Source organism: Lolium perenne, chromosome 4 (assembly GCF_019359855.2).
Source record: "Lolium perenne isolate Kyuss_39 chromosome 4, Kyuss_2.0, whole genome shotgun sequence".
NCBI lineage: Eukaryota > Viridiplantae > Streptophyta > Magnoliopsida > Poales > Poaceae > Lolium > Lolium perenne.
Genome location: NC_067247.2, coordinates 344,329,989 through 344,343,312, shown reverse-complemented (window position 1 = coordinate 344,343,312; position 13,324 = coordinate 344,329,989).

The following is a 13,324-nucleotide window of genomic DNA, read 5'->3' as shown; positions in this document are numbered from 1 at the left end:
AAAACGAGGGCCAAAAGGCATAAATAACCCCAGAGATTTGCTACTAGATTTGCTGCCATATTGAAGAAAGACAGAAATAGAAGCTTCTCTAGATTTGATACTAATTTGGTGAAAAAGACAGAGAGAGAAAGAGGGGAAAAGGTGCTCTTAAAAATGCCAGTTTGGGCCGAGAGAGACAAAACCTAGCTCCTGCTCACGTGCAACAAAACGCTTCTCATCCTGTCCCACGCGGTCCCTTTCTACCAGCCCCACGCGACGCGGCCCCACACGACGCGGCCCTACAGACGACGCGGCGCAACACGTCAGCACATAACGTCCAAATAAACGGATTCCTTCCGTCTGAGCTCCTTCTGGTGGGTTTCAGACATAGGCTTGGGGAAAACTGAGGAAAAACTAAGGGGCTGGGGAAAACTGAGTACAACTAATGACCCGAGGGCACGAAAATAGAAATCCCTTTAAAGATTACCTGAATCAAATAGAATAGGTGTGCGGCAATGCGGTGAAATACGAAAATTTTAACACTACTTAGGCATTTAGGAGTTGTAAAACATGTTGTGTTTTGTGCTTGTCAACAACCCCAAGCTTAGACTCTTGCTCATCCCTAAGCAAGGTAGCAGCTTGAGTGAACAAGATCAACTTATTCATGAGATGCGAATCGATAAAATGAATGATAGAAAAACATCAACTAACTACTTTATAAAACATGAGACTAATATTGGGTTCTACCTCACATATATAAATTAAATGCTTCAAGAGAATTCTATATCTTTCCTTAGGATATTTTTTATATGGGATAAAATTGCAGTATGTTTCATAAAGTTCAATCTAGTAAGCAAGATGAGGGGGCATCAAACCTTTTTGGAATTACACATGACTTCCTTGAATTTGGAACTTGAATGATCACTTTCCGTCTCTCTCACATTCGTAAGCATGTCTATTTATTCATTGCAGTTTTCTCTTGGTTTTCTATCTCTTTTCATTCTTTTACCTTCTTTTGCATTCATTATTTTGTCCTTATTCGTTCTTTCTATTTTTTTTATTAATTAAGAGTTGTGCGAGGAAATAGGCATGCTTCTAAAGGACACATGAGATGGCATAAAAAAGATCAAGGACAAAGTTCAAGTTCAAAGGTTATCATGAAACAATTCATAATTTCTGATTTGGATCTTTACCTCAACCTGTACTTACTTCCAAGAACAAAATTTGCGTTGTTGAAATCTCCTTCTACCTTGGGAAGTGTTCCATGCACTGGTTGTGAGGAAACTAAATCTTTACATTCCCTTCCTTTGAATAAATAACAGCTCATGTGATTCTTAAAAAAAGATCTTCCTAATATTATAGGACTAAAGGTTTTACTCCCCATGTCCATTAACCAAATCAAGAGGGAGAAAATTCATATGTAACTCAACCATGACATTATTTATTTTACCTAAAGCATGCTTCGTTGAATCATCGACAAGTAAAATAAATATTGAGCATTTTCCAAGTTTTTGAGTTCTAGCTAGCGAATCATACAATTATTTTGATAAAACTGTAACACTAGATCTTAGGTCTAATATAGCATGGTGAGTTTGTTTGCCAATAGTGATTAATATCCTGGGTAACCAAGCATCCCCAATATTAGGTAGTATCATAGCTTCATTATTATATCTAGCTATCTTTTCTTTTATAACATAATTCGCTATGTATGAACCAAATCCCGCTTGTTGAACATCAATAGAAGAATCATTAGAAAACTTTTGTAATATATTAATGAGTTCATCCAAGCTACATTTATCAAGATCTAATAGTGGTTCATTTACTTCGTTAAGAATTTTAACTTCTTCTACTTGTTTTTCATTCATAACCATAAGTAATTATTTTTCTTCTTTTTCTATCAACTTTTTACTACTTTGTACTTCATTTTCTTGTGGAGCAAGGTTTACCAAATCTTTATCCTGTCCAAAGATACTACTCATGGTGGCAATTTTAGAATGGACATTCTCAACCAAACGTTCTTTGTTTTTCACATGGTTTTCTACAATTTTCATTTTCCTAACAAGGTGTACAAACCATTATTGAATATTTTAAGTTTTTATATTGTATGCCTACCAATTTGATTAATATCATCTTTGTTAGGATATATTTCATAGATATTTGCAGGCTAACAGTGGCTTCTTCCAAGAATTTCTTTAATTGTTGAATTTCAGTTTCTTCCTTGGGTTTCCTGGTGATGTCTACACACGCTTCTATTCCTATAGACAGTGTTGGGCCTCCAAGAGCAGAGGTTTGTAGAACAGCAGCAAGTTTCCCTTAAGTGAATCACCCAAGGTTTATCGAACTCAGGGAGGTAGAGGTCAAAGATATCCCTCTCAAGCAACTCTGCAATTAAGATACAAGAAGTCTCTTGTGTCCCAAACACACGTAATACACCTGTCAGATGTATAGGTGCACTAGTTCGGCGAAGAGATAGTGAAATACAAGTAATATGGATGATTGTAAGTAGTAATTGCAATCTGAAATAAAAATGGCAGCAAGCGAACATGTAGCAGAACTTGTTGGAAACGGTGTTTCAATGCTTAGAAATAAGGCCTAGGGATCATACTTTCACTAGTGGACACTCTCAACAATGATCACATAAATGAATAAATAAATGCTACTCTTAAACACTCTCTTGTTGGATAACAAACACCATTCATTGTGTAGGGCTGCAAAAGCACACCTCAAGCCAGAGTAAACAAGCTCCACGACATCCGGAGTTCATATTAAAGTAACCTCTAGAGTGCATAATAGACCGTTGCAATTTAGACCGAGTACTAACATAGCATACACACTGTCACCAATAGCTATGGAAGGGGGAATAGATCACATCAATACTATCATAGTAATAGTTAACTTCATAATCTACAAGAGATTACAATCATAACCTACGTCAAGTACTACATGATGCACACACTGTCAACTTTACATCATGGAGGAGGAATAGACTACTTTAATAACATCACTAGAGTAGCACATAGATTAATAGTGATACAAAGCTCATGATCACATAAAGATCACACCATGGGAGAGAGAGATGAACCACATAGCTACCGGTAGAGCCCTCAGCCTCGGGGGACAACTACTCCCTCCTCATCATGGGAGACAGCAACGGCGATGAAGATGGCGGTGGTGTCAATGGAGATGACTTCCGGGGGGCAATTCCCCGTCCCGGCGGCGTGCCGGATCAGAGACTTCTATTCCCCGAAACTTGTCTTCGCGATGGCGGCGGCTATGTAACTTTTCGTGGAGGAAGGCCGATTTTTTTAGGGTTTTCGCGACGGACAGAATATATAGGCGAAAGGGCGGAGTCGGAGGAGCCAAGGGGTGGCCTCCCCACCTGGTGGCGCGGCCAGGGAGGGGCCCGCGCCCAGGTATGGTGTGGGGCCCCCTTGGCCCCCCCTCCGGCCCTTCTCTGGCTCTCCGGGTCCGTCTCAGCAAAATATTGACTTCCGTCTTCGTGGGGTCCAATTCCGAGAATATGTCCTGTGTGGAATTTCTGAAACCAAAAACAACAGAAAACAGGAACTGGCACTTCGGCATCTTATTAATAGGTTAGTTCCGGAAAATGCATAAAAACGATATAAAGTGTATATAAAACATGTGAGTATTGTCATAAAACTAGCATGGAACATAAGAAATTATAAATACGTTTGAGACGTATCACCTGGGTTTCCAAATAATTTTGCCATAAAAAGGGTGAAAAATGAGGGTTTCATATGGTGTCGACCATATGTCAAGGAAACTAAAAATAGTTTTGACCACACATCTAACCTAGTGTGAAATCTTCTAAGTATGAAAGTTTGAGAATAATTAATAGGACATTTTTCCCTAATCTCATCCATTCTATACGAGGCTTCCATTAAAGATTCTCCACGATATTGATTAAAATTGTTGATCTTATCAGTAAGAGGATCTTTTGATGTCGACATAATAGAATTTAGTTTGTATGAATTTTTGTGTATATAGAAAAAGTAAAAAACAATACTTGAAAGTAAAGAAGCAAGGGGGGGGGGGGGAAGGAAAACCAGAGGCAAATCCAAATAAAACAAAGAAGACAAAAATAAACTGCTTTGTAAATATAAAGGAGAAGAAAATCTCACGGTGATGCAACTTCTCAAAGCTTAGGTATTTGCACAAGGTTGATGATGGAGGGCGTTGAACATATGCTCTAGAAGTTGCCAGAAAATTCTCTTGTAGTTTGGTTGAGTTGAAATTGCGCCCCTAACTTGACGATGATGTAGTTGTGATGTAGTTCTTGCAATTCCTGGGCAATAGCGCTGGAAAATATTCCAGCAGTTGTCGTGGGAATTCAACCAAACTTCAACCACTGTGAGATGATCTTCCAACTCCCCAACAACGACGCCAAAAAATATTTTTGATGGCAACAACTATGTGTTTACCAACTCGTTGGGACTCCAAGTGCAGAGTGTTGTAGCAGTTGTGATGTAACTCGAGGGTTTATATCAAACTCTCATGGAATTGGCAGAGAACATTTCCTTGTTCCTCTTCAAGCAACCTACAAAACAAAGTATTTGTCTTGTGTCCCCAATTTCAGTGTGTGGTTGTCAAGCACAAGGTTTCATATTATTAAACTGATATTAACTTATAAATAAACAAGGTAAAAACAATCTATAACTAGGGAAGAAGGTAAAAACAATAAAATAAAGGTATTTTTGAATTATTGTTAGGATTTGATCATATTAAATGTATTTTTGGATTTTCAAAATTAATAATTGTAGAAAATGTAAAGGATGATAATACTGTTGGAAAGGTGTTTCTTGTAATAAAAAGTGGACCGGGATTCATGTTTCACTTGTCTACTCTCTCGTAGAGGTGTAATGGACATAAACAATTCATCAGCAATATAAAGTCGATGAAACTTTATTATGAGAGTGATAAGTATTTATATGGGCATCATGTCCTATCTTAGAGATTATGCAACACATCTCTCTTATACTCCCCGAGAAAGGGAAAACTCCATGCAGTCAAGAATTAAGAATTAACAGAGTATAGCCGTAGGTTTTTCGACATGATGTTTAAATAACAAATATCCTACCTTGAACACCCAGATGTCAGAAGATGAAATATAGAAATATAGCGCATGCATTCACTTTATCCCTAGTGAGGTAACAAAAGAAAGATAAAAAACCGTAGTAGATCTTCAATTTTTTGTAACTATTCAATCACCACCACCATAGTACTCCAACCAATACATATGTTCCCCACACATGATGTCTGATACAAGTAGGATCAAAACAAGCAGTTAAGAATGGGGTACATAATATGCATATATTCATACATCTCACACATAATAGAATTTCAATCTCAAATATCAGCTCATAGAACAAATATTTACCCCAAGTGAATTACATAGATGACCATAATAATACTAGATCATTGAAAGAACAAAAGAGAGATCAAGCTATTGCCACAAACATGTAGTCCAGAGGTGGACTACTCCTTGATCATGGTGATGTTTGTTTAGATGTTGGAGAGGGTAGAGATCCCACCGGTGGTGGCTCTGGCGGTGTTTCCCCTCCAATCTTCGTTGGTTCTGACTCTATTTTGGTGTTTCTACGTTACGCTCCCCCTCTTTTCGAGATGCGTCAGGGGACCTTTATATCGGAGTTTTTGGGTCAAGACTTCGAGGTAGGGCTTTATGAAGTAGCAAAACATAAATGCTAGGACACCTTTAAAGTTCAAAGGGTGACTATATACAAGTAGTTTGAGAACAAGCAATAGCATAATCATGAATAAATCAATAATAAATTTTGGGACTTTCCACATTATACTCAGAATGACAACTATGCTCTCTTAATTGGTGCATAAAGTAATAAGATGAAGACTCAACATAAAAGTAAAAAAGGCCCTGCGCAGAGGGAAGCAAGATTATTCATGTGCTAGAGCTTTTTATTTGAATACAATAGAGGTGTTGAAAATATATTTTGGGAGGTATGTATGTCTATGTAAATGAATGACATCAAATGATCTATCATCCTTTCATATAGTGGCCTCAAGAGCGGCTCCCATGTATTTCTCCATTTGCACACCATTATTTAGGATCTCTCCAGTACATAATGTGCGGAGCTTTATTTGTTTATTTGTTTATTTCATATTTTGTATGGGCTGGGCACCCAGTTGCCTTGCTCTTTTTGCAGTATGAAAGACTTAGCACATTATTCATGCTAGTCACGGAATGAAGTCATGAAAAGATAATAAACTATTCAATACTTTCTCATGATCTAAAACAAAACACAAAACATGTAGTAATGTTTGAAGGTTTAAAGGTAGCACACAAGCAATTCACTTTGGAGTGGCGGTGAAATACCACATATAGGTATGTATGGTGGACACAATTGGCAACTTTTTTTTGTAGTTGGATGCACGAGTAGAGTTTATACTCAGTACATGCAAAGGCTAGCAAAAGATTGTGAGCGACCAACTAAGAGAGCAATAATGGCCATAATCGTGCATAACGATAAAACAATATTAATCAAAGCATAAAGTAATATTACAAGTCAAAAACTAAATGATCATAGAGGCTTTAGGTGACTGCTTTGTAGTCATAACATGATGTAAACATGTGCCAAATCAACCAAATAAAGCATCAAAGGAGAATACCACAATATTATGCTTTGTATGATGGAAACAACACATGATTCTTTCAATGGAACATTAAGCACTCTCAGCTATTTTAGACAACTCATGCTACAAAAATAATTACTAAGCATATTATAAGAATAACATCCAATATGACATGCCAAAGTCTATGCCACAGTCTAGACAAGCTTACTTTTGCATCACTATAAGCATGAAACATTTTACTCGTCTCTAACACCAATCAACTTATTTGAAACAACTATCATAGATAATAATAAATAAAGACCAGAGAGTTAATCATACCTAAATAAAGAAAACTAACAAGCTCTGAAAACCAAGAGCTAAACACAATACTAGCAAAATAGAACACTCGTAGAACAATAAGAGCGAAAACTAGAGTGTTCTATGCAATTAAAACGTAGTGTGTCATTATCCAAAACAAATATGTTGAGATCCAACCATATGCTACAGCAAACAAAACAAAACAAAACTTAAAACAAAAATAAAGACGCTCCAAGAATAACACATAGCATATGAAGCAATAAAAATATAGCGTCTTGAAAGATAATCTGATGCTTTGTTGATGAAGAGGGGATGCCTTGGGTATCCCTAAGCTTTGATGATTTTACCCCGTGTATATTTCTTGGGGTGACATGGGCATCCCCAAGCTTGAGCTTTTGTCCATACTTCATATTATTACATCATTCTTCTCTCCCTACACTTGAAAACTTCCTTAATACAAAACTTCACACAATTCTTATTAGCAACATTAGTGCAATCAAAATAACAAATCCACTTGGGTTCAGTTCGAACACATGTCAAACATCCATTCAAACATTAGATATTGTAGCAACTTCTTCACAAAGCTCTCTCTCTCAATAGATCTAAAAACAAAGAGATTAACAGGTAAATGCAAATAGTGGCAGAAATATGTCAAAACAGAACAGTAGGTAAAGATATGGTTTTTCGAAAATTCTCTGTTGCTCAAATCGAAAAATGCTCAACTAACGAATGTTAGATAATTGCCTGGAGCATATGCTCAAACATTGGCAGCTCAAAATTACGTGCTGGCTGGGAATACAAATTTTTATGGTGTCTGCACAGAATCTGTTTCAGGACAGCAACGTCCTCAAATCTTACTTTCTTCCTATTAGAGGCTATTTTTGGCACAAAAACAAAATAAAAATGATAATGAGAGGTTATTAAAGAGGTAAAATATGGGTTATCTTCCAAGAGTGCTTTTTGTTTAATGCCTTTCAGCTAGGCGCGGAAAAAATAGCTAGCATCAAGAATTTTTAAATGAAGAAGCATCAAGATCAATCACTTGCTCTAAAACACAAGTTATAAAAATAGGAACTTTAGATACCCCTCAAGATGATTCCCCATGTAAATCACACTTAGTTGTACCAAAAGTTTTATCGATTTTAAACATATTATGGGGTTTTGGTTTAGGTACCTTGAGAACATACATGAATTTTTGCTCTTTTCCCACAAATTTTTTCTCCTTCTTAATCCCGAGAGAAGAAAAAGTTGAACTTAAAATTTCCATAGCCTCCTCTAGTTTACCAATCCTAAGGTTTATGCTATCATGGGTATTGCTAGCCTCTAAGCCAATGATTTTTTGTTGTTGATACTTTCTATTGATTCATTAATTTGGCTAGCACTATCAAGGAAATTTGGCAAACATTTCTCTAGAGAACTCAGCCTTTTTACAACATCTTCCAAAGTGATCTCAGTTTTAACAACATTATTAGGTGGTATTCCTACTAAGTTTTTGATTAAATTGCAGGCTTCCAAAGCAGGAGTACCCAGAAAACTACCCCCGTGAGAGTATCCAAAATATACCTATTCCAACTAGATATACCAACATAAAATATCTTAAGAAGGATCATGGTAGAATATTTTTTAGTACATCTATAATGAGCATCACTTATTCTATACCAAGCATATTTCAAACTTTCTCCTCCTTGTTGCTTAAAAGAACGAACCTCAACTTCAGGAATACCCATTTTTAGCAAGATTAAAATAGAGCAACAGAAATAAAATCTATAATAGAAACTACATTTTCTTGTGTTATTGATATAATTAAGCAAACAAGACAAACTAAAATAAACTAAAAAAACAATAACAAAGTAAAGAGATTGGAGATGAGAAACTCCCCTTGCAGAAATCTTCTTTCTCCTCAGCAACGATGCCAGAAAGTAGCTTGATGAGCGCAGATTGCACACCGTTGGGGAACCTCAAGAGGAAGGTATGATGAGCACAGTAGGCAAATTTTCCATCGGTAAGAAACCATGGTTTAATCGACCAATAGGAGAAATGCGTGACTTCTGAATGTGTTGCTAGCTGACTTGTGGTAGGGCGCACTACCGGCATCAACAACAACGTGGAACCTGCATACAACACAACCAAAATACTTTGCCCCAACTTACAGTGAGGTTGTCAATCTCACCAGTTTTGCTGAAAACAAAGGATTAACTGTATAGTGTGGAAAGAGATGTTTGTTTGCAGTGGAATTAACGAGAACAGTGCTTGCTGTAAGTAAACAGAACATGATTATTTTATCAGTGTAAAAGAAAGGACCGAGGTCCACAGTTCACTAGAGGTGTCTCTCCATAAAGATAAATAAAATGTTGGGTGAACACAGGGCAATTGACAGAATAAAGACCATACATGACAAGATGATTACTATGAGATTCATTTGGGCATTACAACATAATACATAGACAGTAATCCAACTGCGTCTATGACTAATAATCCACCTTCCGGTTATCATATGAACCCCTTCCAGTATTAAGTTACAACCGATAGATTATCGCATTAAGCAATGTGTGTAAAGTAAAAAATAGAATTATCCTTAGACAAAACATTCTCGTTTTCTCCCTAGTAGAAACATCACATCTACAATCATAGAAGTTATTGTCACTCTTCCAGATTACTAGAGTCATAAACCCACTATCGAGCATAAATACTGCCTCAATACTCCCTCTTGGAATCACAAGCATTTACTTGACCAAAGCATCTACTAGCAACTAAGAGCGTGCAAGATCACAAATAACATATGACAAGTATATAATCGATCTCAACCATAGTATTCAATATTCATCGGATCCCAGCAAACACAACATGTAGCATTGCATAAAGATGATCTTGATCATGATAGGCAGCTCACAAGATCTAAACATGAAACATAAAGTGGAGAAGAGAACCATCTAGCTACTGCTATGGACTCGTAGTCCAGAGATGAACTACTCACGCATCACTTCGGAGGCGGGCATGGCGATGGAGAGGCCTCCTGTGATGATCTCCCTCTTCGGCAGGGTGCCGGGAAGAGTTTTAGAACCCCCCCCCCCCCGAGCTAGGGTCGGTGATGGCGGCCGCGATGGAACTTTTCGTGGATGGAGGCTCGGGTATTTAGGTTTTTCCCGAGATCGTGAATAAATAGGCAGAAGGGAGAGGCCGGTGGGTGCCTGGGGGCCCGCACCACCCCATGGCGCGGCCAGGGCTTGGGCCGCGCCAAGGGCAGGTGAGGCTGCCCCATGGCGCTTCTCCGTCTCTCCTCCGGACTCTGTCTTCGTTACAGTAAAATAAGAACTTCGGCTTTTGTTTCGTCCAATTCCGATAATATTTCCTGTACAACTTTCCTGAAATACAGAACAGTAGAAAACAGGGAACTGGCACTGTGGCATCTTGTCAATAGGTTAGTTCCGGAAAATGTATAAAAGTGCAATGAAGTGTAAGCAAAACATATATAAATTGTTGTAAAACAAGCATGTGTCATCAAAAATTATAGATATGTTTGCAACATATCAGTGATGTTCGACCGTGTATGCTAGATGTACTTCCGCAACGGCTGGAGGCCGTTCGCCCGCGTGCACATCATTGAAGTCGGGCACTTCATTGTCTTCAAGTACGAAAACTATGACATGCTAGTACGTTGCAAATGTATCTATAATTTTTGATGCTCCGTGCTTGTTTTACACCAATTTCTATATGTTTCGTTTACACTTCGTGGCACTTTTATGCATTTTCTGGAACAAACCTATTGACGGGATGCCACAGTATCAGTTCATTTTTCTGTTGTTTTTGTATTTCAGAAAAGTTGAATAGGAAGTATTATCGAAATTGGACGAAACGAAAGCCAAAGTTCCTATTTTCCCGACGCGAATACGGAGTCCAAAGCAGAGACAGAGGAGGGCGCCGAGGCGGCCACACCATACCTAGGCGCGCCGTCCTCCTTGTCCGCGCCTAGGGGTGGTGTGGGCCCCTCAGGCGCCAACCGACCTCACCCTTCCGCCTATATATTGCCTTCGACGTGAAAACCCTAAATACCAGAGTCATATTCGCCGAAAAGTTCTGCCGCTCCATCGCCATCGATGACAAGTTTCGGGGGTCAGAAGTTCCTGTTCCGACACCCTGCCGGGATGGGGATTGACCCCCGGAGCCATCTCCATCGACTCCACCGCCTCCACTTCGACTCCATGATGGTTTGTGAGTAGTTCCCCCATGGACTACGGGTTCTTGGTTGTAGCTAGTTGGTACTCTCTCTCCCATGTACTTCAATACCATGATCTCATGAGCTGCCTTACATGATTGAGATCCATTTGATGTAATTGTTGTTGTGTTTGTTGGGATTCGATATATTGTGGAATTGTGATAATATTGATCATCATGTTATCATACTATTGTTTATGTAAGATCTTGCATGCTCTCCATTACTTGTGGTTACCATGATCAAGTAGTTGCATGTATCTCCAAGAGAGAGTATTTATGCTCTATAGTGGGTTTATGCCTCTAGTAATATGGGAGAGTGACAATAACTCCTAAGGTTGTAGATGTGTTGTTGCTACTAGGGAGAAAACAACAATGCTTTATCCAAGGATAATTCTATTGTTTACTTTACACTCTTTATTAATGCAATAATTTGTTGCTTGCAACTTAATACTAAAAGGGGTGCAGATGCTAACCTGAAGGTGGATTGTTAGTCATTGATGCAGTTGGATTACGGTATATGAATCATGTTGTAATGCCCAATAAAATACTATAGTAAACTTTATCCTATCATAGCATGCATTGTCATGCCCTCACAATTATCAATTGCCCAACTGTAATTTGTTCACCCAACACATGTTATTTTATTGGAGAGTTACCACTAGGGTAGATAGCTGGGAACCCCGGTCCTTCTGTCATCATCATTGCTCTACACTCAACTACGCACTGGAATATTTTCTGGTTCCATAGCCTTTGTGTTACTGCTACTGTTGTTGTGTTACTATTGCCATTGCTCTCATATTACTGATGCTTTCACATCGTCCAGGTGCAGCTGAATTGACAACTCCGATGTTAAGGCTTATAAGTATTCTTTGTCTTCCCTTGTGTTAAATCTATAAATTTAGGTTTTACTTCCCTCGAATACTGTTGTGATCCCTTATACTTGTGGGTCATCAAGACTATTTTCTGGCAATGTTGTCGGGGAGCATAGCTCTACTCATAAGTTCACTTGGGGAGTACACTTTACCTGCCTCTCTGTTTTTATTTAATTTTGTCTTGTCTAGTTTATTTGTGCTTAGTTTATTTATGTTTAGTTGTGTTTCGTTTAGTTTACTTTTGTCTAGTTTATTTTTGTCTTGTTTTATTTTTCTTATATACCCAAAAATCCATAAAAATTTGAAAACCCGAAAATCTAAAAAACTGTTGTTATGGAAGAACATGCTAGAACCTCTATGGAACTATTTATAAAGTATAGAGAATCATATAAGGGTAAAGTCATGAGAGGCGTGTTAAAACAGTTGAATCAAATTGCTGAAATTTTGCTTAAATGCTATGATATAAATTGTTGCTTTAAACAGGATACTAAACATCTTAAATTTCAATGTGGTTTTAGTAATGAAGTTTTAATTGTGAACTATCATTGGAATAACTATATTCATCTTGGATTTGAAGAAGTAGAACAATTTATTTATTTATGGGAGCTTCTGAAATAGAATCCTTTATGTCCAAAAATTATGAAACATGTGTTGCTTGTAATAACCTTAAAGATACAGTCTCTTATATCCCTTATATCCTTGATTATTGCATAGAAAATGTCAGCAATAATTGTTATATCATTGATTATAAAGAGAGACTCATTCATGCACAAAAATGTATCCATAATTTGCAGGAACCTGTGGAAGAAGAAATTGCTGAACCTGAAAGCTCATTAGATGAAAAATAGGAGGAGAGTGATGTACAAAAGGAGGAAGAATGGATTAGCTACCCAAGCCTATGTTCTAATGATAGTAACTCTATATCTCTTACACTATTTGATTGTCCCCCATGCTTATCAAAGGAGGATGAATGTTATGTTCTTGTGGATTCTCTTGAAATATTTACTATGAGTAAAACTTGTGATAATAATTATGCTCCTGTTATCTATGATAATCCATGCTATTTTGATAATCTTATGTTAATCATTTATTTGTGCCTAACTTCAAATTGCATGGTACTAAAGAGTTTTGCATAGAAAATGTTTATGATAAAACTCTAGATGATGGTCCTATATTAGTTGATAATATTAATTGTACTACTATTGAAAATGGGATTGTAGGGGTCTTGACTTTATCTTGGAGCCCCATACCTCTTGAGAATGATCAATCATCTTGTTACTAAATTGTTAAAAGTGGGTTTGAATGTTTTAATCCCACTATATTTTAGTTATACTCTT